Here is a 22,929-nt window from a genome sequence, read left to right as displayed (position 1 = left end):
CACTAGGAAGGGTCTGCAGAACTATTGCCCTGGCTGGGACTTGTGTACATACACCACGGAGCATTAAGCATTAACAATAAATACTGTTCCTTCCCAGTTGGGCTTCCTGAGTTATTACAACTATCAAACACTTAGTTGATATATTCTTGAAGGAACAAGAAAAATAATTTAAATTGGTTCTTTTTTGGAGATCGGTTCTTCTCCCACCCACCCTCTTACCCTATTCCTCAATCTTTGTCCTGTTTAGAAATATAACCAGTTATTCTTTTTTTGAACCCATTTCTATTGTGTACTTCAGCAAGCTTGCAAAATAATTTTTTTGAGTGAAACAGCAACAGCTAGCTGAAAGGACAAGTGGGGCGTTGGTTTAACATTTCATCAAAACGCAGCACCTCTGACAGTGCGGCCCTCATAAGAACATAAGAAGTAGGAGCAGGAGTAGGCCATCTGGCCCTTCGAGCCTGCCCCGCCATTCAATAAGATCATGGCTGATCTGTCGTGGCTCAGTTCCACATTCCCACCCTCTCCCCATAACCCTTAATCCCCTCTCTTATCAAAAACCCATCAACCCGCGTCTTAAAAATACTTAGCAAGGCAGCCTCCACCACCTCAACGGGCAGAGAATTCCAGAGATTCACCACCCTTTGAGTGAAGAAGTTCCTCCTCAACCCCGTTCTAAACACCCCCCCCCCCCCCCTTATCTTGAGGCTGTGCCCCCTAGTCCTACTGTCCTTTCTGAGCGGGAAGAGTCTCTCCACCTCTATCCTATCCATCCCATTCATCATCTTATACGTCTCAATGAGATCTCCCCTCATTCTTCTAAACTCTAACGAGTACAAGCCTAGTTTATTCAGCCTCTCCTCATAGCTCAACCCCCTCAACTCTGGCATCAGCCTAGTAAACCTCCTCTGCACTCCCTCCAAGGCCAAAATATCCTTGCGTAAGTACGGCGCCCAAAACTGCACACAGTACTCCAGTACTCTCTCAGTACGGTTCTGGTGCAACAGCCTAGATTTACTGTTCAAATCTGTGGAGTGGGACTTGATTTCACAATGTTCCAACTCAGATACAGACATGAGCTACGCTCAACTCCGACAAAGCAGGAGAGCTGCAATGTTTCTGGTGCCTGATTTGCCAATCCATGGGGTGGCACGGAGGCACAGTGATTAGCACTGCTGCCTCACAGTGCCAAGGATCCAGGTTCAACTCCCAGCTTGGATCACTGTCTGTGTGGAGTCTGCCTGTTCTCCTTGTGTCTGCGTGGGTTTCCTCCGGGTGCTCCGATTTCCTCCCACAGTCCGAAAGACAAGTCGGTTAGGTGGATTGGCCAGACTAAATTCTCCCTCCATGTACCCGAACAGGTGCCAGAGTGTGGCAACTAGAGGATTTTCACAGTAACTTCATTGCAGTGTTAATGTAAACCTACTTGTGAGGGTGCTAAATGAATAAAATAAATAAATAAGCAATGATATGACGGGAGCAGGGCTGAACTAATTTATTCCTGGCTCGGCTGAGGCACAGAGGGAGTTAAGATCTATGCTGAGCTCCATTAGCAAATGATCCCTTTATAGTTGCATCTGACATTCAGAGGTCGAAATCTTTCGGAATGCATTACATGAACTCCCCTTGGGTAACCATCATTTGAAAGAAAGTCAACCCTCATTGACTTTTAGCGATAGAGATCTCATAATTGATGGCAGGAAGCGGTTCATTTATGAAAGGAAATCCTGGTTAGGAAATTGGGAATGGATGCAAGAAACCCTGGCAGGAAGAACAGAGAACATCTAAAGTAAAAACCATAGCCTTGCTCAGAAGTGTGATTTTAACGTGCATCTTTTTTTGATCACGGTGCTTCAGTTACCAACTTTAAAACGGCAGCGTTATGTTAAAAGGAAAAGGAATACTGAGGGTTGGAAATCAGATGAAAGCGGAATGCTCATTACTGAGTATTGCAAATACACAGCAGTTTTGTCAGCATCTGTAGAAGACCCAGCTGAGTCTTTGGAGTGAGCCTAATCTGTGAGAATCAAACCCGGGATGTTAACGTTTTCCTCACAGGTATCTACAAAAAAAAAATTCTCAATTTGTGAGAAAATGAGCAACCCTCGAGGCTCTCATCTGTCAGCTACAACAAATCTATGCAAGTTGTATGCTTCTTCTTTCAACCTGATACCATCTTTAACTTCTAAGTTAGTTGTGGATGATTCATCTCTCCCCTAAAGTCTGCCTTTCTTCATAGAATGTGAGAATTACGAAATACATCTTTAAATTTGCTGGTTTTTTTTTTGCCTTTATACAATCCTCAATGATGAATTTCCTCAGTCCTCATTAAACATTCTCACTGAACATTTTTATACATGAGTTGAACAATTAGAAATCGATGGGTCTTTCTGTTTATTGTAGAACGGTGCAAGCCTGAGATGCTTCCGTAGGACTGACATTAACAGGAGCTGCAACAATGGTTATCTCTTCTGGCACAGGCACATCATTACTATTCGTTTCCACGGAAACATCAGTTATGTCTGTAATAGGTTTGGGTACTTCAGTGCTGATGGGTTTGAAGACATTTCTTTAGGGCAACACTGACTGCTAAAGTGTCTCTTCTCCACTCCTCAAGTGTTCCACATATTTATGAATGGTCAATCCCTCCATGTCCACTTGGTACAATAGGGGTCCAGTCTGAGAGACAATAATTCCAGAAACTTCTAATATGGGTTTTTATTGTTGCAGTAGTGATGGCTCATTGAAGGGATCTTGAGGGAGCTTTGGTGAAGCGTGACAGTTAATGCTGCTCTTGCTTTCTAAACGCTACAGTGAAATGCCAATAAAAAGATTTTTCCACTGCCAGGAACCTGTCCTCAGTTCAAATTAAACCTTCTCTGAGAAATACTGTTGGGATCGGTGCTCATGATATTTAGTCCCCAGCACCATTCTGATGGGATATTGCGATTCCACGGGAAAATCTAGGCTACAAGTGTTGCTTGCTGATCAAAATATGAAGATCAATGCAGAAGAAAACTGTACAGAAAGGGTGCCAGGGACCCGGGTTCGACTCCCGGCTTGGATCACTGTCTGTGTGGAGTCTGCCTGTTCTCCCTGTGTCTGTGTGGGTTTCCAAGATAAAAAGGCAGCTGATTCAATTTACCTCCATGAATTTCATCTCGGGTTGGTTCAGTTTGTTGCATTAACGATTCTGATCATCTCCGAGCCATTTGACACAAGGATGTAAATAGCTTTGGGAGGTTGGCAGGGTGTTGTTGGCAACTAGTTCAAAGTTGAGTGAACTTTTCCAACATGATCCCGGCCTGCTTCCTTGGCAGTGAACGACATAGGGCCAGCTGCCTTGAAGCATCAGAAGTGATAAACAAAACGAAAACTCTCGAGGATTTTATTTCCTGAGCGCTGGCTTTGCTGGGAGTGAAGGAAATTTTGCATCACTTTAATGTATCCTATTTAACTTGAAAGCAAGAAGAGGCTGGGAATAGTCATGAACTGGCAGGGGGATGACTTGCCTGAACTTCTGAACTCTGTAAGAATGATTGATTACCTGACGTTTGACATGATACTCAGGGAATGACTTGTGAAGCCTTCTGGTAGCAGGACCAACAGATTCTCAGAACCTCGGAGATGCTGGAAACCTGGAATTAAAAATAGAAAATGCTCAGCAGATCAGGCAGCGTCTGTGGAGAAAGAGAGTCAGTGTTTCAGGTTGATGACCTTTTGCCAGAACTGGAAAATGATGGAGGGGTGTAATAGGGGTATTAAATGCATGGAAAAGCAGGGAAAGGGAGGGAGGAAGGAGAGGGAGTGTGTGTGGGGAAATCCTGCCCAAAGTCTCTCAGCAGGTGATAAGCATGAGATATGAAGGGGATGATTCTCCCAAAAGTGCTGAATTGGCAGGAAAACTGTTCTAGATCGCGACAGTTCTGACAGTTCAGCTTCTCACCTGAATCCCCGCAGTCTGTGCCCTGCAGAGGTCCCAGTCGGGAACCTCATTTAAAAACCCCGGGGGGGGCCTATTTGCGCCGGAGTTTGACAGTTCTGGAACTCTGCACATGCGCAGCAGCCCCAAACTATCAAACTCCCATTAGCATCCCCAAGCAATGGCGAATTCCCCCTGCCTCCCTCACTCCGGCAGACCACCACCCCCTCTCCCAGCCCGTCACCCCCAACCCCGTCTGCCCGGATCACTAGTCTCTCTCCAGCCCAGACCGATCCGAATGCAGAGTGGTAGGGGGACCCTCACCCTCACCAATCACACCTGGGCTCCGCCCACAATAGCCCCCCCGGCCCATTGCCCAATGGACAGTGCCAAAGTGCCCCCAGGCATGAGCACTTTCTCCCTCGGGCAGTGCCAGGGGCAAAGGCTGGCACTGCCAGGATGCCCATGCCCAGAGGGCAACCCCACTGCTACCAACCCCCTGGGGCCCCAATTGCCTCCCCCTTCATTCTGGTGGGGTCGCCTGCTGGTTCCCCCAACATGGGGAGCTACTATAAACCCCATTGGAATGAAGTACTCTTGGCAGGGTGGGAGATTCAATTGGGACCTATATATTTAAAATAGATTTTAAAAAGATTTAAATGACTTAGCTGCCTTCTTGCCAGTTTCCAGCATGGAGTGGCCAGCGACTGTTCGCCAGCTCTGGGAGAATGCGTGTGTGCTCCTGACGCATGCACAAATCCCCATTCAAGGCCGCAGACGTGTGTTTCCTGACCAGACCCGCCAGAAAAGTGGTGGGCGCGGATGGGAGAACCACGGCTGAAATATCAAAGGGAGCATGGTGTAAGGCAGTAGGAGATTGAGCCAAGTAAAGGGGCTAAAGGTGGATCCAGAGGAGGTTTAAACAGCAATGGCAGAATCATTGCCAATAGCTGCTGTTCAGAAAATGGTGGCAGAGGTTATAGTCCAAAATTGTTGAACTCTGTTTGAGTCCAAAATCAGCTGAGTGCCTAAATGAAAGATGAGGTGCTGTCTCTTGACTTCACATCATGAGGCTGAGGACAGAGGGGTCAGAGTGGCAGTGGGTCAGAGAATTCGAAAGGCGGATGTGAGGAAGTGAGGGATTGTGCTTGATGATTGAATGAAGGATTTCCTGTTTAAGGTGGCAATCCCAATAAGGGGGAACCCATTTGGGGTAGCTGCTTCCGCACATTTCAGCATCCACTTACAAAGTGACACCGGCAAAATCCTGGTAATGTCACTAAGATTGGGCAGCACACAGTGAAGAGGTCTAGAAAAGGAGAAAATAAGAAAGTAACTTTTCTCAAAAAAGAGTTTCAAAACTTTGGGTTTGAAGAAAGAATGTTCCAAATAGTGGGGGAGGGCCAGAACTAGGGGTCAAATTAGATATAGCTCTTGAGGCTAATGGGGTCAAAGTAATTGGGGGGGGGGGGGGGGAGAATCAGGATATTGAATTCGATGATCAGCCATGATTCAAAATGAAAAGCAGAGCAGGCTTGAAGGGCTGAATGGCCTAATCCTGCATCTCGTTTCGATGCTTCTATGAAGAAGAATGATATTGGATTCGAAAGGTTATCTCTGTTTCTGTCACCACTGATGCTGCTGGACCTGCTGAGTTTTCCCAGCATTTCCTACTTCTATTTCAGATGCCCAGTCGCAGCGGGATTTTGCTTTTATTTTATTGTATCAAAGCCGAGCTGTTAGGTCAACTTGTATGCATCAGTGTTTGATTATTCACAGCCTTATTTGCATGCTCCATATTATCAATATTTAATGACCAGGTACTTTCATTGGAATTAATTCACATGATGTTCATTTGTTGAGACATGCAATGAGGAAACTGTAAAGCGTGGTTTAATTTGTTGGCAATTTCCTTCAACTCACTTGTTGCATTGACTTTTGCTATTAACCATACAAAACACTTCGGTATTGTGATCGATTGGAGCCAAACATAATAAAAGTATGCAGTTGGGAATATGTAAAGGATTTGCAGATCAAATCAATTTAACTCGGAGAGTGATGCTTTATAATTGAGGATGTAGCATATTGGCATTGCCATTTCTGAGGCTCCTGAGTTGAGGCCCGGGCCTCATTGAAATAATCGAAGGCAGCTTGCCCATTACCCTCACTTGTCAAATATTAGGGTGAAACTTAACTTCAGTGGGGGGACACAATGCAGAGCAGTACTTGGGGTGTCAGTAGATCAGATATCCATTTTACACCTCACTGCCCACTTCATTCCCTTGCTAAATTTGCATTTAATATGATCATCTTTGCCAGCATTCCAGTTTGGGGTTATCTGCCCCACCGACAGCAGTCCTCAGGCTGTAACCAAGGTGGGGAAGGGCAAATGGGATGTGGGGCAACGGCAAAGTCCCCGGGGAAGTGTTTTGGAACTGGGAGCAGCACATCATTTTTAACACCTCTAAGAATGAAGGAAACAACACGCGATGTCACGGCGTCACCATCTCTGGCAAGTCAGAGTTGGGCAGAAAACGTTCAGCAGATCAGGCAGTGTCTGTGGGGAAAGAGAGTCAATGTTTCAGGTTGATGACCTTTTGCCAGAACTGGAAATTGATGGAGGGGTGGAATAGGTATTAAATGCGTGGAAAGGGAGGGAGGAAGAACAACAGGGAAGGCTGAGGAACGGGGAAGGGGGGAGTGTGGGGAAATCCAGCCCAAAGTCTCTCTCTAAACGGGTGAAAGGCATGGGAGGTGAAATGGAGGATGGTGTAAGATGCTTTACTGCGCTTGGTAGCCCAATTTCCCGGACGGCTCGGAAAAGAAATGTTGATTCCTTGCCACTGGCCCCCACTACCCCATCGTCCCCCACCCTATCCCCCCAACAAATATGTGACACAGGTGGTTGTTTTAGACCACTTGGGATGACTGAAATATCAGCTGACCCAATATGGAACAAAACCCATTTGGGGCACCTTCTGGGCACGGAGAGCGAGGTGACATAGAAACTAGAAACAGGAGTAGGCCATTTGGCCCTTCCAGCCTGTTCCACCTTTCATTTTGATCATAGCTGATCATCAGATTCAATACCTTGACCCCCCCCCTTTCCTGTCATATCCCTTAATCCCTTTAGCCCCAAGACCTATATCTAATTTCATCTTGAAATCAGGCAACATTTTGCCCTCAACTACTTTATGTGGCAGTGAATACCACACATTCACCACTCCCTGGGTGAAGAAAATTCTCCTCACCTCAGTTCTCAAAGGTTTACCCCTTATCCTCAAACTATGACCCCTAGTTCTGGACTCCCCCACTATTGGGAACATTCTTTCTGAATCTACCCTGTCTAACTCTGTTAGAATTTAATAAGTTTCTATGAGATCCCCTCTCACTCTTCCAGTGAATATAATCCTAACTGACTTAATCTCTCCACATATGACAGACCTGTCATCCCAGGAATCAGCCTGGTAAACCTTTCTGTACTCCCTCTATAGCAAGGACATCCTTCCTCAGAGAAGGACACCAAAACTGCGCACGATACTCCAGGTGGGGCCTCACCAATGCCCTGTACAATTGCAACTGGTGACACTAGTGCTTTTGGCCCTCTTTTGCAGCTGACGATTATATTCCTTGACGTATTAGAAATTAGGTTTCCCTGTACCTGATGGAGATACTTTATCCAAACAATGGGCAGTAACTTCCATAAACCACTTGCAAAAACATGCGGATGATCATATTAAATGCAAATGTAGCAGGGGAATGAAGTGAGCAGTGAGGTGTAAAATGGTGATCCACTGTCACCCCAAGTACTGCTCTGCATTTTGTGCCCCCACTGAAGTTAAATTTCACCCTAATATTTGACAAGTGGTGCCTGTGCGACACCGTCCTAATTGGGTATGTGGTGAATACGCCGTTATTCTCTATCCCCCAGTGTAATTATTGATTCATATTCCTCGTCACAAATATCTGTTACTAAGCAACTGAAATTTATGTATTTTGTGGAATCATAGAATCTTCCAGCACACTAGGAAGCCGGAGAGCCCTTGGAGCTTAAGCTAGTTCTGTAGCAGGGCTTTCCAATTAGTTCCCCTCAGGCAACTTCCCCCACAACCCTACATGCATTTCTCTTGAACACGTAAATCCAACTCCTTTTAGAAAGTTGTGATAGAATCTGTTTCGTCATCTGTTGCAGCTCATAACTCACTCGGTAAAAGAACCTGTTGCCAATTATCTTGGTTCTGTATCCTCTCTTTACTGACTTTCCTGCCTCATACTTAACCGATCAAAATCGGGCGTCTTTTAGCTCTGCATACTTCATTCTAGGAGCATAATAACTAATGTTTTTCACACTAGCTGCATACATATTCAGCTCAAATGTCCTCAAATCACAAATTAGCCAGGAGGCTGATTCGAGCCACGCGGCTGGGCACGGAGTAATTTATTCCGTTATGGACGTTAAGAGCAAAGTCACTCGGCACGATTCAGATCTTTGCTTTCCTGATTCCTATTGGTAGGCTTGTCCCCATTTTCGTCCCTCTGCCAGCTGTGGCAGTGCCTTTGGCTGCCTCAGCCCTAACCTCTGGGATTCCCTCCTTCAACCTCCCCTTCACTCTCCCGCTCCATCCTCATTCAAGACACTCTTCATTCCTACAGGCGGAATTTTCTGGCCTTTCCCACTGCAGTGGGAGGGGGCCACCCAAGCAAAACACCAAAGGTATTGGTGGAGTTAGGTGGATTGGGCACGCTAAATTGCCCTTTAGTGTTCAAAGGTGTGTGCGTGAGGGGGATTAGCCTTGGTAAATGCACAGGGTTCCGGCGATAGGTTGGGGGTTGGGTCTGGGTGAGATGCTCTTTTGGAGAGTCAGTGCAGACTGGATGGAGGGATGGCCTCCTTCAGCATTGTAAGGGTTCTATGGGATTGGAAGATCCACCAGCAGCCAATGGTGAATGACCTCTGCTACTGGAAAACGTCATGAGGAGGCCGGAAAATCCCACCCTGTGTCTTTGACCAAGTTTTTGGTGACGCGTCGTGGAGTCTCTTTATGTGGTTTGCTGTGATTTGTTTTTGATTACACTTTTATGAAGCACCACGTGATGCTTTACTAGGTTATAAGTGCTATGTAAAAATTCCCTTCTCCGCATAAGGCAGTTACTGCATTGGCGCTGAATCCTGTCCAGAAGTATGTAAATACTCCTGATCCGGGTATATAAGCACACAGCGATGGGGATGTCAGAATGTCCTGCCCAGTCAGCAGACCACTCTGTTTTTGAAGGCAATGTTAGCTCAGGCACTACTATTTTGTAGTGTTATTCATCGCTTGTTGATTATGACTGTCCTAAAATACGTTTGCAGATTTGCGCAGGGCAAAAACTGGATCTTGCTGTTGGCGGTGGACTTACTGGGCTGGATTTTAGCCGGGAGGAGATTGTGCCTGGTGTGGGGGAGGCCTGTTGTGAGGCTGGCAATCCCAGAGGAATGGATTCAGGGAGGTTGTCAGGTACAGGCAGTTCCATTGACACACACTGAAGGCCTTTTGGGCCTTCCTGTTTCAGAGGGGCAAAGCCGTTGAGAGCTGATAGGTGTACTGGAGGAGCAGGGGCTGGCTGTTCAGATTTTATATGCGTGGGGAATTGGGGAGTCAATTGCAGGGTATATCCTGATTATGGTCAGGGGGGTGGTGATGGAGGCGTAGAAGCATGGGTGTCCTCCAAATCAGGGAGTAAGTGGGAGGGAGACAGTTACCATCCTGGTCCTGAGGGAAATTCCTGGTGGTGGTTCATATAATTTGGATCACAGTGGAGAAGGTGGGCAGGTGGTGGGAGAGCAGATAGATTGTGGGGGAGATTTTGGGGGACGATCATGCAGAAGGAGGCCATTCAGCCCATCGAGCCTGCACCGACACAATCCTGTAACCCCTGGTATTTACCCTGCTAATCCCTCCGACGCTAAGGGTCAATTTAGCACGGCCAATCCACCTAACCCGCATATCTTTGGAGATTAATGAGTCATTGGTTGGCTTTTGAGGAAGCAATTGTTCTAAATCACGAGAGACGCTGTAAAGGCACTTAACCTCATTGGTGTTTCTCGTACCCTTTCAACTACACAGAACCTGGCTGACATGAATTAAACTTGGAATATGTGTTAAAATGAAGCTCTGCAAACACTTTATAACATTTAAATAGGACATAAGCTGCCTGCGAGGGGATTGGTTCCCACTCCTTGTCCCATTTTCATTAAAACTGGAGGTGGATGGATGCAAGACTGGTTCAGTTCCTGCTTCAGATTCTCTTTGAGTCTGGCTTACCTTAACCCATTTATTTTTGGGAGTTGAGATTTAGCCCAGCAAACTAACTCTCTTGTTGACTGCCAGCGACGTAATTACTGGCAACATGAGAGCATGTGGAGTGTTGTTTTGCAGCTGAATGTTAAGTCCAGATAAAAGGTTTGCAGAAATAATTGGGGATATCTGGAGTGCTGCAAATTTGTGGAGCTTACCAGGGCCTCGGAGTTCTAGGGGAAGATAATGAGCAGATCAGCATTACCATCCTTGATCAGTATCCCCTCAGTCCTCATTACTGCTTCTGCTGCTGCTTCTAATCCACCTCGGCGAAGGTATTTGGTGGATTTGAAGTATTGATCAACACCAATAAAATGGAGAAGTAAACTGAAATCATTGTGGAATAGAGATAAGGTTATTGATTTTTTGCAGTCCGAATGCTGGCAGCCTCTGACTTCAGTCCCATTTGACTCTGCACAACACATGACTGTACACAAATAGTTGACTTGACAATACTCTCTGAATTAGCCTTACTTGGTATGAGTAACATGTTCTCTCAGTGTTAGAAATATGATTTCCAAAATTGGCTGTAACAGGGCATCTTGCCTTGGAACACTACGATTTAGCTGGGTTCTTTCCTTTCCCTTCAGCCCCAATTACTCCTGCATTGCAAATTTCTGGAGGTGTGAGGTAAAACTTGTGATCAATGAGGAATCTGTGACCTTCATGAACAACAGAACCAATAGTCCAGCTCCTTAATCAATGACAAGTAATAGTGTGTTAAGACCAGAAACGTCAAGGAGTTTTATGAAGATAACGTAGACCCTAGGTTCTTACATTTTGAATTTGACACGGGTGAGCAGAAGGTGTTTCACTCCAGATATGATTCAAGTGAGCCACTAGGAAGCTTTTATCAAACAAAGTTTATTTAAGAACAGTTAAAATATTACAAAAAGAACTATCATAACTTTTACCAATTACAAGATTCAAACAAAACACAGTACAAACATTAACAGCTGGCTATCTATGATGTTCCAAGTCAAGCAACCCCATTCCATAAACATAGCCCTTTCTAGAACTGGCACACAATGTAAGTATGCTCACATGATGCTGAATTGTGCTATTATTTTAACATCTTCTGTGAATTAGCCCTTTGAATGTTGGATTAAAACTCTGAAGATTCCCAATCAGAGCAAAGAACAAAGAACTAAGAACAGTACAGCACAGGAAAAAGCCCTTTGGCCCTTCAAACCTGCACCGAGCATATTGTCCTGTCTAGACCAACTGCCTGTATCCCTCTCTTCCCCATTTGTTCATGTGTCTATCCAGATAAGTCTTAAATGTCGCTAATGTATCTGCCTCACCCACCTCATTTGGCAATGCATTCCAGGTCCCCACCACCCTCTGTGTAAAAAAATTTTTCCCGCATATCTCCATTGAACATTTTCCTCCTCATCTTGAACTTGTGCCCCTTGTAATTGTCACTTCTGTCCTGGGAAAATGCTTCCAACTGATTAACCTATCTACACCCCTCATAATTTTATAAACTCTCAGGTTGCCCCTCATCCTCCGTCTTTCCAGGGAGAACAATCCCAGTTTATTAAATCTCTCTTCATAGCTAATACCTTCTATTCCAGGCAACATCCTGATAAACCTTTTCTGCACTCCCTACAAAGCCTGCATGTCCACTGGTTGCAGTCCTGGAACTTTCTAAAAAGCCTCTGAAGAAAGAGAGAGAGAGAGACACTGCTGGCCTCCAGCAGTTTTTAACAGAAACTCTCAGACAGCAGAATTTCCAATTCCAGAGGGGTAAGCAAGTTACACTTTCAAGTCCAAACATAAGAACATAAGAAATAGGAGCAGGAGTAGGCCATCTAGCCCTTCGAGCCTGCCCCGCCATTCAATAAGATCACGGCTGATCTGAAGTGGGTCAGTTCCATTTTCCCACCTGCTCCCCATAACCCTTAATTCCCTTATTGATCAGAAATCCTATCTACCTGTGACTTAAACATATTCAGTGAGGTAGCCTCCACCACTTCAATGGGCAGAGAATTCCAGAGATTCACCACCCTTTGAGTGAAGAAGTTCCTCCTCAACTCTGTTCTAAACTGTTCCCCCCCCGCCCCCTTATTTTGAGGCTATGCCCTCTAGTTCTGGTTTCCTTTCTAAGTGGAAAGAATCTCTCTACCTCTATCCTATCTAGCCCCTTCATTATCTTATATGTCCCTATAAGATCCCCCCTCAGCCTTCTAAACTCCAACGAGTACAAGCCCAATCTACTCAATCTCTCCTCATAAGCCAACCCCCTCATCTCCGGTATCAACCTGGTGAACCTTCTCTGTACTCCCTCCAAGACCAGTATATCCTTTCGCAAATAAGGGGACCAAAACTGCACACAGTACTCTAGTTGCAGCCTCACCAGTGCCTTGTACAGTTGCAGCAAGACCTCTCTGCTTTTATATCCTATCCCCCTCATGATAAAAGCCACCAAACAGCATCTGAGAAAATGGAACTAAAGACTCCAACTTCAGAGAAAGGGGTAAAGCCCTGTTGCTGCTCTCCACTTCAGGCTATCACTGAAATGCCAAACTAAAAACCTCGACAATCTCCGGGGCCTGCTGGAAACACCCTGCAAAGGAACATTATTAAAATATACCTCATAAAGGCACAGTATCACCATAAGTGAAAGGAGCAAAGAAAATGAATGGAGAAGGAAATAGGGTGAACGAGTCATAAGAACATAAGAAATAGGAGCAGGAGTAGGCCATCTAACCTTTCGAGCCTGCCCCGCCATTCAATAAGATCTTGGCTGACCTGAAGTGCATCAGTTCCACTTTCCCGCTTGCTCCCCATAACCCTTAATTCCCCTGTCTATCAAAAACCTATCAACCCGCGTCTTAAATATATTTAGCGAGGCAGCCTCCACCACTTCAACGGGTAGAGAATTCCAGAGATTCACCACCCTTTGAGTGAAGAAGTTCCTCCTCAACTCCGTTCTAAACTGCCCCACCTCCCCCCATCTTGAGGCTGTGCCCCCTAGTCCTGATTAGATACAGAAAGAGAAATGGAGGCACGCGAGTTAAGATTGAATTAAGAGAGAGAGGAAAAAAAGAGACAGGAAATTTAAGAAAAAAAATTCAAAGTTAGCAAACCCCCCCCCACCCATGAACAATTTACCACCTGTACAAATGGGACTTTGCAGATTCAAATGCTCCCCTTCTGGACCGGAGAAATTTGCTGGAACTTTACTACCTCACCCACCCGAGGCCTGTAAGATCCTGACTGAAGCCAAAAGAGAATGCTTTTCCGCGAGCCTCTAAGAACTGGCAGCATCTCCTTGGTGACATGGTGCAAGGCTAACCTGTGGTTATGGTGTCGTCGAATAACAGCGGGCAAGACTCCTCTCTCAAAGTTACAAAGTGCTGGTAAAATTTGGGCCATTGTGCTTCAAGCCGGGAATGTACCTGTACCTCAGGGTCCTTACGCCATAAAATACCAGCCTTAACTTTCTTCAGTGAGTTTGATTTGTTATGTTGCAGCACTAATAATTTATTGACACTCGGGGTGGTTGACAATGAGCTTCGTTTTTGTGATGCTGATGGGGGGGAGGACAATTCGGGCCTCAATTTACAGTGACTTGCAACTCATGATATATCTCATGATATATTGAAACTCATGATATATTGAAACATATAAGATGATCAGAGGTTATTGAAACATATAAGATGATCAGAGGTTTGGATAGGGTGGACAGTGATAGCCTTTTTCCTCGGATGGAGAAAGCTAGCACGAGGGGGCATAGCTTTAAATTAAGGGGTGGTAGTTATAGGACGGATGTCAGGGGTAGGTTCTTTACCCAGAGGGTGGTGAGGGATTGGAATGCCCTGCCTGCTGCAGTTGTGGATGCGCCTAGTTTGGGGGCGTTTAAGAGATCCGTGGATAGGTTTATGGATGGAAAGGGTTTGGTTTAGGTTAGAGGGTCATTGTTTTTTAACTGGTCGGCGCAACATCGTGGGCCAAAGGGCCTGTTCTGCGCTGTAGTGTTCTATGTTCTATGTTCTATGTTCTATCTCCTCCTCACCACTCATGTTGAGATGATTCTGTACCAATCACAGTGAGTGTGTTAAACTTGGTCATTAGTATTCCAGCAAACTCTGGGCCAATGGATTTCTGGAATGCGGTATTGCTGTGGATTGTTGAGGACACTCTGAAAACATTACTGCTCAAGGAATCATTGTCGTTTTTCAACAACTGGTAATAGGCCGAAGGGAAATGCAGTCAATGATTTGAATCATGGGATTTGGGCCGGGATTCTCCCATTTGCGCTCTTATGTGCTCCTGCCAGCGGGAAACAGGAGTTGGCTTTAGCAGCGCTTGTGACATAGGATCCTTTAGCACATAAAAATATTCAAAAGGTTAAACATGCCAGCCAGCCTGGCTTTGCAGAGATTGGGACCCCCCCCCAACCCCCTACATTGAACATGGCGACCCGTGCTGGAAAGAGGCCCCCCCACCCCCCCAAACCCCTCAGAACAGAGGGATATCTGTTCTCCACCACTGAAAGAACAGGTCACTCCCAACATCCCCCTCCCAAATGATAATGAATATCTTTCCCAGAATGGTGTCTGAAATCCCCATCCCCAGAGTGAATATCACTTTTTATAGGGCAACACGAGTCCAGCCAAGAGACTCCCATCCCAAGGTCAACCCCTTGCCTCCGGCTCGAGCCCACCCAGCACCCAGGTCCCTTAGAAGACCCTCCTTCTGCAGCCTGACAGCTGCAGAGGGGCACATGGGCACAGCATCTACCTCTTTGCCCTTCCCTCAGAGTCCAAGGTGTCAGATCCAAATTTGTCAGGACCTGCACCAAAGGTTGCCTGATGCACTTCCCCCAGGTGGGGTTGGATCACGGGAGGGCATTGAATCAGCCCAATAATTAAATACACATTCGTAGTTTTGAATATTAATTGGAGTGGACAGGAACCTCATCGGGGCCCAATGAAGCCTGGATCAATGGCCGAGTGGGCCCAATGAAGCCTGCCATGATGTTGACTTCCTAAAGTTTATTTATTAGTGTGACAAGTAGGCTTACATTAACACTGCAATGAAGTTACTGTGAAAACCCCCCGGTCGCCACACTCTGGGGCTCGTTTGGGTACACTGGGGGAGAATTTAGCAATGCATCTAACCAGCACGCCTTTCGCACTGTGGGAGGAAACCGGAGCACCCGGAGGAAACCCACACAGACACAGGGAGAATGTGCAGACTCCGCACAGACAGTGGCTCAAGCTGGGAATTGAACCCGGGTCCTTGGTGCTGCGAGGCAGCAGTGCTAACCACTGTGCCACCTTGCTGCCACACTGTTGACCACACTCTGCACCCCACTGTTGTAACTTTGATGGAGGAGCCTTCCCCTCTATTATTTTACGTTTCCATAACCACAGGTTAGCCTTGCACATTGTCACTGATGGGGTGCTGCCAATTTTCAGGCCATGAAATGGAGCAGCTTCTTTCCCTGCTGTCGCCAGCTTGAACATCCCAGCCCAGGCCTGACTGGTTAAGATGCAGTGGTAATTAATTCTGACTGCTTTAGCACCGCAGCCCATCTTATCTGTGCCCAAAACCAGCACCCACAAACCTGGAAGTTTGCCCCAGAGGTTTTGTTTACCATTAGCTGCATTGTACAGAAAATATCAAACTCTGGTAAGTGACAGCTGTGAGAAAGAGAGGGAAATCATAGAATCCCTACAGTGCAGAAGGAAGCCATTCGGCCCATCGAGTCTGCACCGACCACAATCCCACCCAGGCCCTAACCCCATAACCCCATGCATTTAACCTAGCTAGTGCCTTTGACATTAAGGGGCAATTTGGCATGGCCAATCCACCTAACCAACATGTCTTTGGACTATGGAAGGACACCCATGCAGACACTGGGAGAACATGCAAACTCCATACAGACAATGACCCAAGCCAGGAATCGAACCCAGGTCGCTGATGCTTGAGGCAGCAGTGCTAACCACTGTGCCACTATAAATGTAGTTTATAGTGTAATATATTGGGCCCACATATGGATCCTAGGTTTCCCCTCCCCTGTACCCCCAGCTTCTGCCCACTCACCACAGCCAAAGCCCCTAAAGATATACTACCCTCAGCACAACCTCTCCCACTTCCAGTGTTGCACTCTCTGTCACCGTATTGCTCTCACATCACAGAATTCTTTTCACAGCCTGACTATCAATGCTATCATTGAGGGTGGGGGGGACCCTTCCTCTCCCCCCCACCCTCCCTCCTCCAATGCCAATCAACCTGAGGCTATTTGCTCAGTTAGACTTAGGAATCTCACTCTAATGTGCTCCCTCACGTGTACAACCTTAGAATTTTACTATGTGTGCATGGAAGTGCCTGGTGGGGGAATCGATAGAGTACCTTGGTTGCTATGACAATCCAAGAACTCGCAACTCCCAGCCTCTGGTCATTTGATAAATATTTATTCGGATTGCAGATCCAATGTGAAGAATTGCATTTTTGGAGAAAGTTTTGAGACTCGAACGCTGTGTTTACTTGCAGAGTCTTTGCAAACAGAAGGCTTCTCACGAGGAGGGTGCCTGAAGCCAGAAACAAGCTGTCTTCTTGTGGGGCAGTTATGAGATGCTGCAGATTGGAGCTAAATGTGAAAATGAAGCAAGAGACCCCAGTCTGACAGGTGGATTGTTTTGTGGGCATCACTTCCTCTTGTTTATCATTGAGACATCAAGAATGAACTAATGTCTGCAAGGGAATGTGAGGCGATGGCCTGGTGGCATTATCGTTAGACTATTAATCCGGAAACTCAGCTAATGTTCTGGGGACATAAGAACATAAGAATAGGAGCAGGAGTAGGCCATCTAGCCCTTCGAGCCTGCCCCGCCATTCAATAAGATCATGGCTGATCTGTCGTGGCTCAGTTCCACATTCCCGCCCTCTCCCCATAACCCTTAATCCCCTCTCTTATCAAAAACCCATCAACCCGCGTCTTAAAAATATTTAGCGAGGCAGCCTCCACCACCTCAACGGGCAGAGAATTCCAGAGATTCACCACCCTTTGAGTGAAGAAGTTCCTCCTCAACTCCGTTCTAAACCGTCCCCCCCTTATCTTGAGGCTGTGCCCCCTAGTCCTACTGTCCTTTCTGAGCGGGAAGAGTCTCTCCACCTCTATCCTATCCATCCCATTCATCATCTTATACGTCTCAATGAGATCTCCTCTCATTCTTCTAAACTCCAACGAGTACAAGCCTAGTTTATTCAGCCTCTCCTCATAGCTCAACCCCCTCAGCTCCGGTATCAGCCTAGTAAACCTCCTCTGCACTCCCTCCAAGGCCAAAATATCCTTGCATAAGTACGGCGACCAAAACTGCACACAGTACTCCAGCTGCGGCCTCACCAATGCCCTATACAGCCGCAGCAAGACCTCCCTACTTTTATATTCAATCCCCCTCGCTATGAAGGCCAGCATCCCATTAGCCTTCCTGACCACCTGCTGCACCTGCAGGCTGGGTTTTTGCGACTCATGCACAAGGACCCCGAGGTCCCTCTGCACCGTCGCCTGCTGCAGTTTTTCGCCACATAAGTAATAGTCCTTCCTACCATTATTCCGACCAAAGTGGACCACCTCACACTTGCCAACATTAAATTCCTTTTGCCAGTTCCTGGTCCATTCGCCCAGCCTATCTAGATCCTTCTGCAGACTCTCCACACCCTCCGCGCAATTTGCTGTTCCACCAATCTTGATGTCATCAGCAAATTTCGACACCATACACTCGGTTCCCTCCTCCAGATCATCTATATAAATGGTAAATAGCTGAGGCCCCAGCACCGACCCCTGGGGCACTCCACTAGTCATCAACCGCCAATCCGAATAGCACCCATTAACCCCCACTCTCTGCCTCCTATTTGACAACCAATCCTCTATCCACGCTAACACCCTACCCCCTTACTCCATGCCCCCTTACCTTCTGCAATAACCTCTTGTGAGGTACCTTGTCAAACGCCTTCTGAAAATCAAGAAAGACCACATCCACCGGCTCTCCTCTATCCACCGCCCTAGACACATCCTCATAGAACTCCAATAAATTTGTCAGACACGACTTCCCCTTAACGAAACCGTGCTGCGTCTGCTCTATCAAACAATTCCCCTCAAGATGCCTCGCTACTTCCTCCTTGATGACGGGTTCTAACATTTTACCTACAACAGACGTTAAACTAACTGGCCTACAATTCCCTGCCTTTTGCCTGGCACCCTTCTTAAACAACGGCATAACATTAGCTGCTTTCCAATCTTCCGGCACTTCCCCGGAATCCAGCGACGTCTGGAAAATAACCACCAAGGCATCCACAAGACCCGGGTTCAAATGCATAAGAACATAAGAAACAGGAGCAGGAGTAGGGCCATCTAGCCCTTCGAGCCTGCCCCACCATTCAATAAGATCATGGCTGATCTGAAGTGGATCAGTTCCACTTTCCCACTTTCTCCCCATAACCCTTAATTCCCCTGTCCATCAGAAACCTATTAACCCGTGACTTAAATATATTTAGCGAGGTAGCCTCCATCACTTCTACGGGCAGAGAATTCCAGAGATTCACCACCCTTTGAGTGAAAAAGTTCCTCCTCAACTCCGTTCTAAACTGCATTCCCCCCCCCCCCCACTTATTTTGAGGCAGTGCCCTCTAGTCCTCTGGTTGTTCATGCTGATGGGATTCTCCGGTCCTGCCGGCAGCGCAGCCCCAGCTGTGGGTTTCCTGCCGGCTTGGGGTGATATCAATGGGAATTCTCATTGAGATTGGCAAGGCTACAGAATCTCGCTGTGAGCGAACAATACACCATCTCCCGGTGGTGGGAAACACCCGCCTGGGAGGCTGGAGAATCTCGCCCCAAATCTCTGAAATGAAAATCGAGAAGCTAGCATGTTGAGAAAAAGTTGAACAGTGACGAGAGAGAGTAGAAGCGTTCACAAAGGATCTTGAAGAAGAGTCTCAAAAACAATGCGCAAAGGGGAACTCAGAAACGATGATCTCCAAGCTGACACAAGTAACGTGAAGTTGACGATAGAACAAGAAAAAGTGTTATTGATGCATCAGAACAATTGTTTGAATGTAGAATTAACAATCAAAATTGATGAAATATTCAAGCTTCATCACGAAGAGTGATGAAATTATCCAAAAAGCATAAAAGATGAGCGGCGGGGTATGAAAGAACAAACCCAGTCTTTAAGGGCAATAAAGGAAAGTTCTAAGAAACAGATTGAGGAGGAAAAGAGTGAATTGAATGAGTCTAAAGAGCAGTCGGTGACCAAGGAGGAAAGATTCCAAAAGGAACTGAAGGGCAGGCGAAGATGTTAAACTTAGATCAGAGTCCCGTCATAACTCTGAAACTGAACTCACCAGAGTGGCTGGTGAGCTGAAGGAAAAGATTCTGAATCTTGTGAAAGATTTGGAAAATAAGAGGGACAACAAATATTTGGGTGAAATTATGAAACAAATAGTGATCCCATTTTTGAGACTTAAGTTCCTGAAAAGGACATGGCGGACTCTATGGAGAAAGAAAACTGGAATCCACTCTGAGTGAAGACAGCAAATATCTCCTGAGGAAAGTCTGGGATAAGCCCATGGGATCTGATCAAAGAAGGTGGGATGGAGATAAGAGGAAACACAACTCAAAGGAGTGCAAACGATAAATTGAAAGGTGATAACCAAGTGCCAAAAACACAATACTCTAATGTCAACTCTGAACCAATGAATCCAACCCAAAGCAACTGAAACTACCACTCCTCTGGATGTGACAAGAACAAGATCTGGAAGAATTGTAAAACCTCTGGACCATCTGAATTTATAAAGTCAGAGACTTGAGTGGGAGAGAAGGAATAGCATGGAAATAAATATCGTATTTATAGATATATTTAGGTAAGGAAGTGGGGACAGGTGTAGTATAAGGGTGTTTGGTAGAACAAGGCTTGATATGTCAGACAGGGGAAACAATACTGTCCACAGTATAATGCAGAGAGTCACATGATCATATGCCAAAGAGACTGGAAGGAAGACAGCATACATGCAAGGCTACATTTGGACATACGTGTAGTTATGAGTTGTCAATAAGCACTTGATATTCAACCAATCAATCCTCCAGATCTCTTTTGTGAGACAACAAACAACCCTTATAACAGTGTCAAACTCTTTATAGTAAATATAAAAGTTTGATTACATTCTGGATCAGGCATATCAATTCTTCTCTTTGTGTACCTTGATGATTCTTGCTAACGGAGCTTTAATTAAAAAAAACCAATCTTTCTCTAGTTTAGTTGAAAATTTCTTAAAAGTATGATTCAGTGACTATCTTCATATAATTTCAATTTACCTTTGCCAGAATATTATACAATGTACATTATGTAGCAAAGGTACGATTAGGGTGCTGGAGGCTCATTTGTCATTCAAATGAGTTGGTCTGCAATTTCAAAACTATCATTCTAATGTCCCTCTCCAGCCTTTCCTCTCCCAATCCCTGTAATCTCCTTCAGCCTGATAAGCCGCCGAGATCTCTCCACTGCTCTAATTCTGCCCACTTGTGCACTGCCGAGTTTCATTGCTCCACAATTAGCAGCCATGTTGTTTGCTGCCGAGACTCTGAGCTCAGAGATTTCCTCCTTTAATTTCCTGACTCTCGACCTCCCCCACCTCCTTTGATGCTCCTTAAAATCTGCCTCTTTGATGGAGCTTTTAGAGACTTGTATCTCCTTATGCAACCTCAGTGTTAAATTGTGTTGATGATGCTCTTGTGGAATGCATTGGAAGATTTTACTACACTACAGGCGCTATAAAAACACAAGGCATATGGAAAAGTGGACATAAATTCTCCCATTAGTTTAAGCTTTGTTTTGATTTATCTTGTTTGTGAGAAAGATTTGACTCCTGAGCATCTCTCGTCATCCAGGTTAGAGAAAGGGTTTCTTTATTTTAATTTTTTTATTCATTTACTCGATGTAGGCATCATTGGCCAGGCCAGCATTTATTGCCCATCCTTAGTAGTCCTTTAAAAGGTGGTGGTGAGCTGCTTTCCTGAACCACTGTAGCCCCTGAGGTGTAGGTACATCCACAGTGCTGTTTAGTTGACGGGGGGGGAGGATTCCAGGATTTTGACCCAGCGATAGTGAAGGAATGACAATTTATTTCCAAGTCAGGATGGTGAGTGATTTGGAGGAGAATCTCCAGGAGGTGGTGTTTGCAGATATCTACTGCCCTTGTCCTTCTTTTTGGTGGTGATTGTGGGTTTGGGAGGTGCTGCCTGAGGAACGTTGATGAGTTGCTGCAGTGTACCTTGGCTGTAGACATGGCTGTTTGAACTGGGATGTGGCTGAGATGGGGAGAAGATCAACATTTAAGGGATAAAAGAAATACAGCATATTGTGGACTGTTTTCAACTCTTGTTTAATGATCATATTCATGGAGACAACCATTAGAAACTAGGTGATAACTGGGCCAATAATGCTGCCAGTAATGTCACGATACAGATGCTTCATGGAGTGAAGGTACAGGATAATGATTGTTCATAGAACATGGCAGATAATTATGTGGGCCATTGTGACAGTGCAGGCATTTTTGACAGAGCTATCCGATTCCTCATTCTTTCTGTATCGCTCTGTAATTTAAAACTAAATCCTTTTGAAAGTTGATCTTGAACTTGTCTCCTTCACCATTTCAGACATTGCATCATAAATAGCTGTATGGGAAGAGAAAAACAAATCTCCTCATATCACCCCTGATTTTTTAGCCAATTACGTTAAAGTTACATCCACTGGTGACCAATCCTCCCCACATTGGAAACCCTTTCCCTTTTGTTTTAATTTATCAGAAGCTCTCATAGTTTTAAACATTTCTATTAAATTGCCCCTTATGCGAAGAAGTGCAGGCACTCTGGGCGTGTTTCTCATAATGTACCTCAGGCTATATTTTTGAGCACCAGCAACCCATGGTGCGCTCGATATGTGCCTGTTGTGAGAGGACCAGTTAGCAGTAGACGGCCTGCATGGCAGTGAGCCAGAGGGACTTGAGTGTGTTTTTAAACTTTATTGATGGACTCCCCCCAGTCCCTCATCAAAATCCATTTGATGACAGTTGTCTAAATATCAGAGATGAAGGAACTAATCGGCTTACAACAGTTTGTGCACAGGCTGTCAACTCCCTTGGTGCTGGCCGTCTGTTTTGGGGTTTATTGGAGTTCACTGCCAGCCTCTGTACGCGATGCACATCATTGCACCAGGAAGCCATGACCTTAATATTGTCTTCAATAGAGAAAGTAGAAGATGGATTAGTTTCAGCACTATGAATCGTAATGATTCAGTGACACAATGGCACAGTGGTTAGCCTTGCTGCTGCACAGTGCCAGGGACCTGGGTTCAAGTCCAACCTTGTCTGTGTGGAGTTTGCATGTGTGGCTTTCCTCCAGGTGCTCCAGTTTCCACCTGCAGCCAGAGGTTTGGTGGATTGGCTGTACTAAATTGCCCTTTCATATCCCAAGATGTGAAGGTAAGGGTGATTGGTGGGGTAAATGTGCAGGGTTATGGCAATAGGCCAGGGGAGAGGGCTTGGATAAGATACTCTGCCAGAGGGTCAGTGCAGACTCAATGGGTCGAATGGTCTCCTTCGGCAGTGTAGGGATTCTGTGTTAATTGACTGGTGTTTCAAAAGAACAAGTGAGAAAAT

The 22,929-nt window shown here is 45.8% G+C and overlaps 1 protein-coding gene across 5 annotated transcripts in view; it reads left to right on the top strand.

Moving 5' to 3' along the window:
• Nucleotides 1-22,929, top strand: part of prkg1b (protein kinase cGMP-dependent 1b) — a 724,128-nt gene that overhangs the window by 218,283 nt on the left and 482,916 nt on the right. The gene's annotated exons all lie outside the window — the stretch shown is intronic.

Source organism: Carcharhinus amblyrhynchos, chromosome 17, assembly GCF_965287045.1.
Source record: "Carcharhinus amblyrhynchos chromosome 17, sCarAmb.v2.hapA, whole genome shotgun sequence".
NCBI lineage: Eukaryota > Metazoa > Chordata > Chondrichthyes > Carcharhiniformes > Carcharhinidae > Carcharhinus > Carcharhinus amblyrhynchos.
This window is presented reverse-complemented; position numbering and strand designations above follow the sequence as displayed.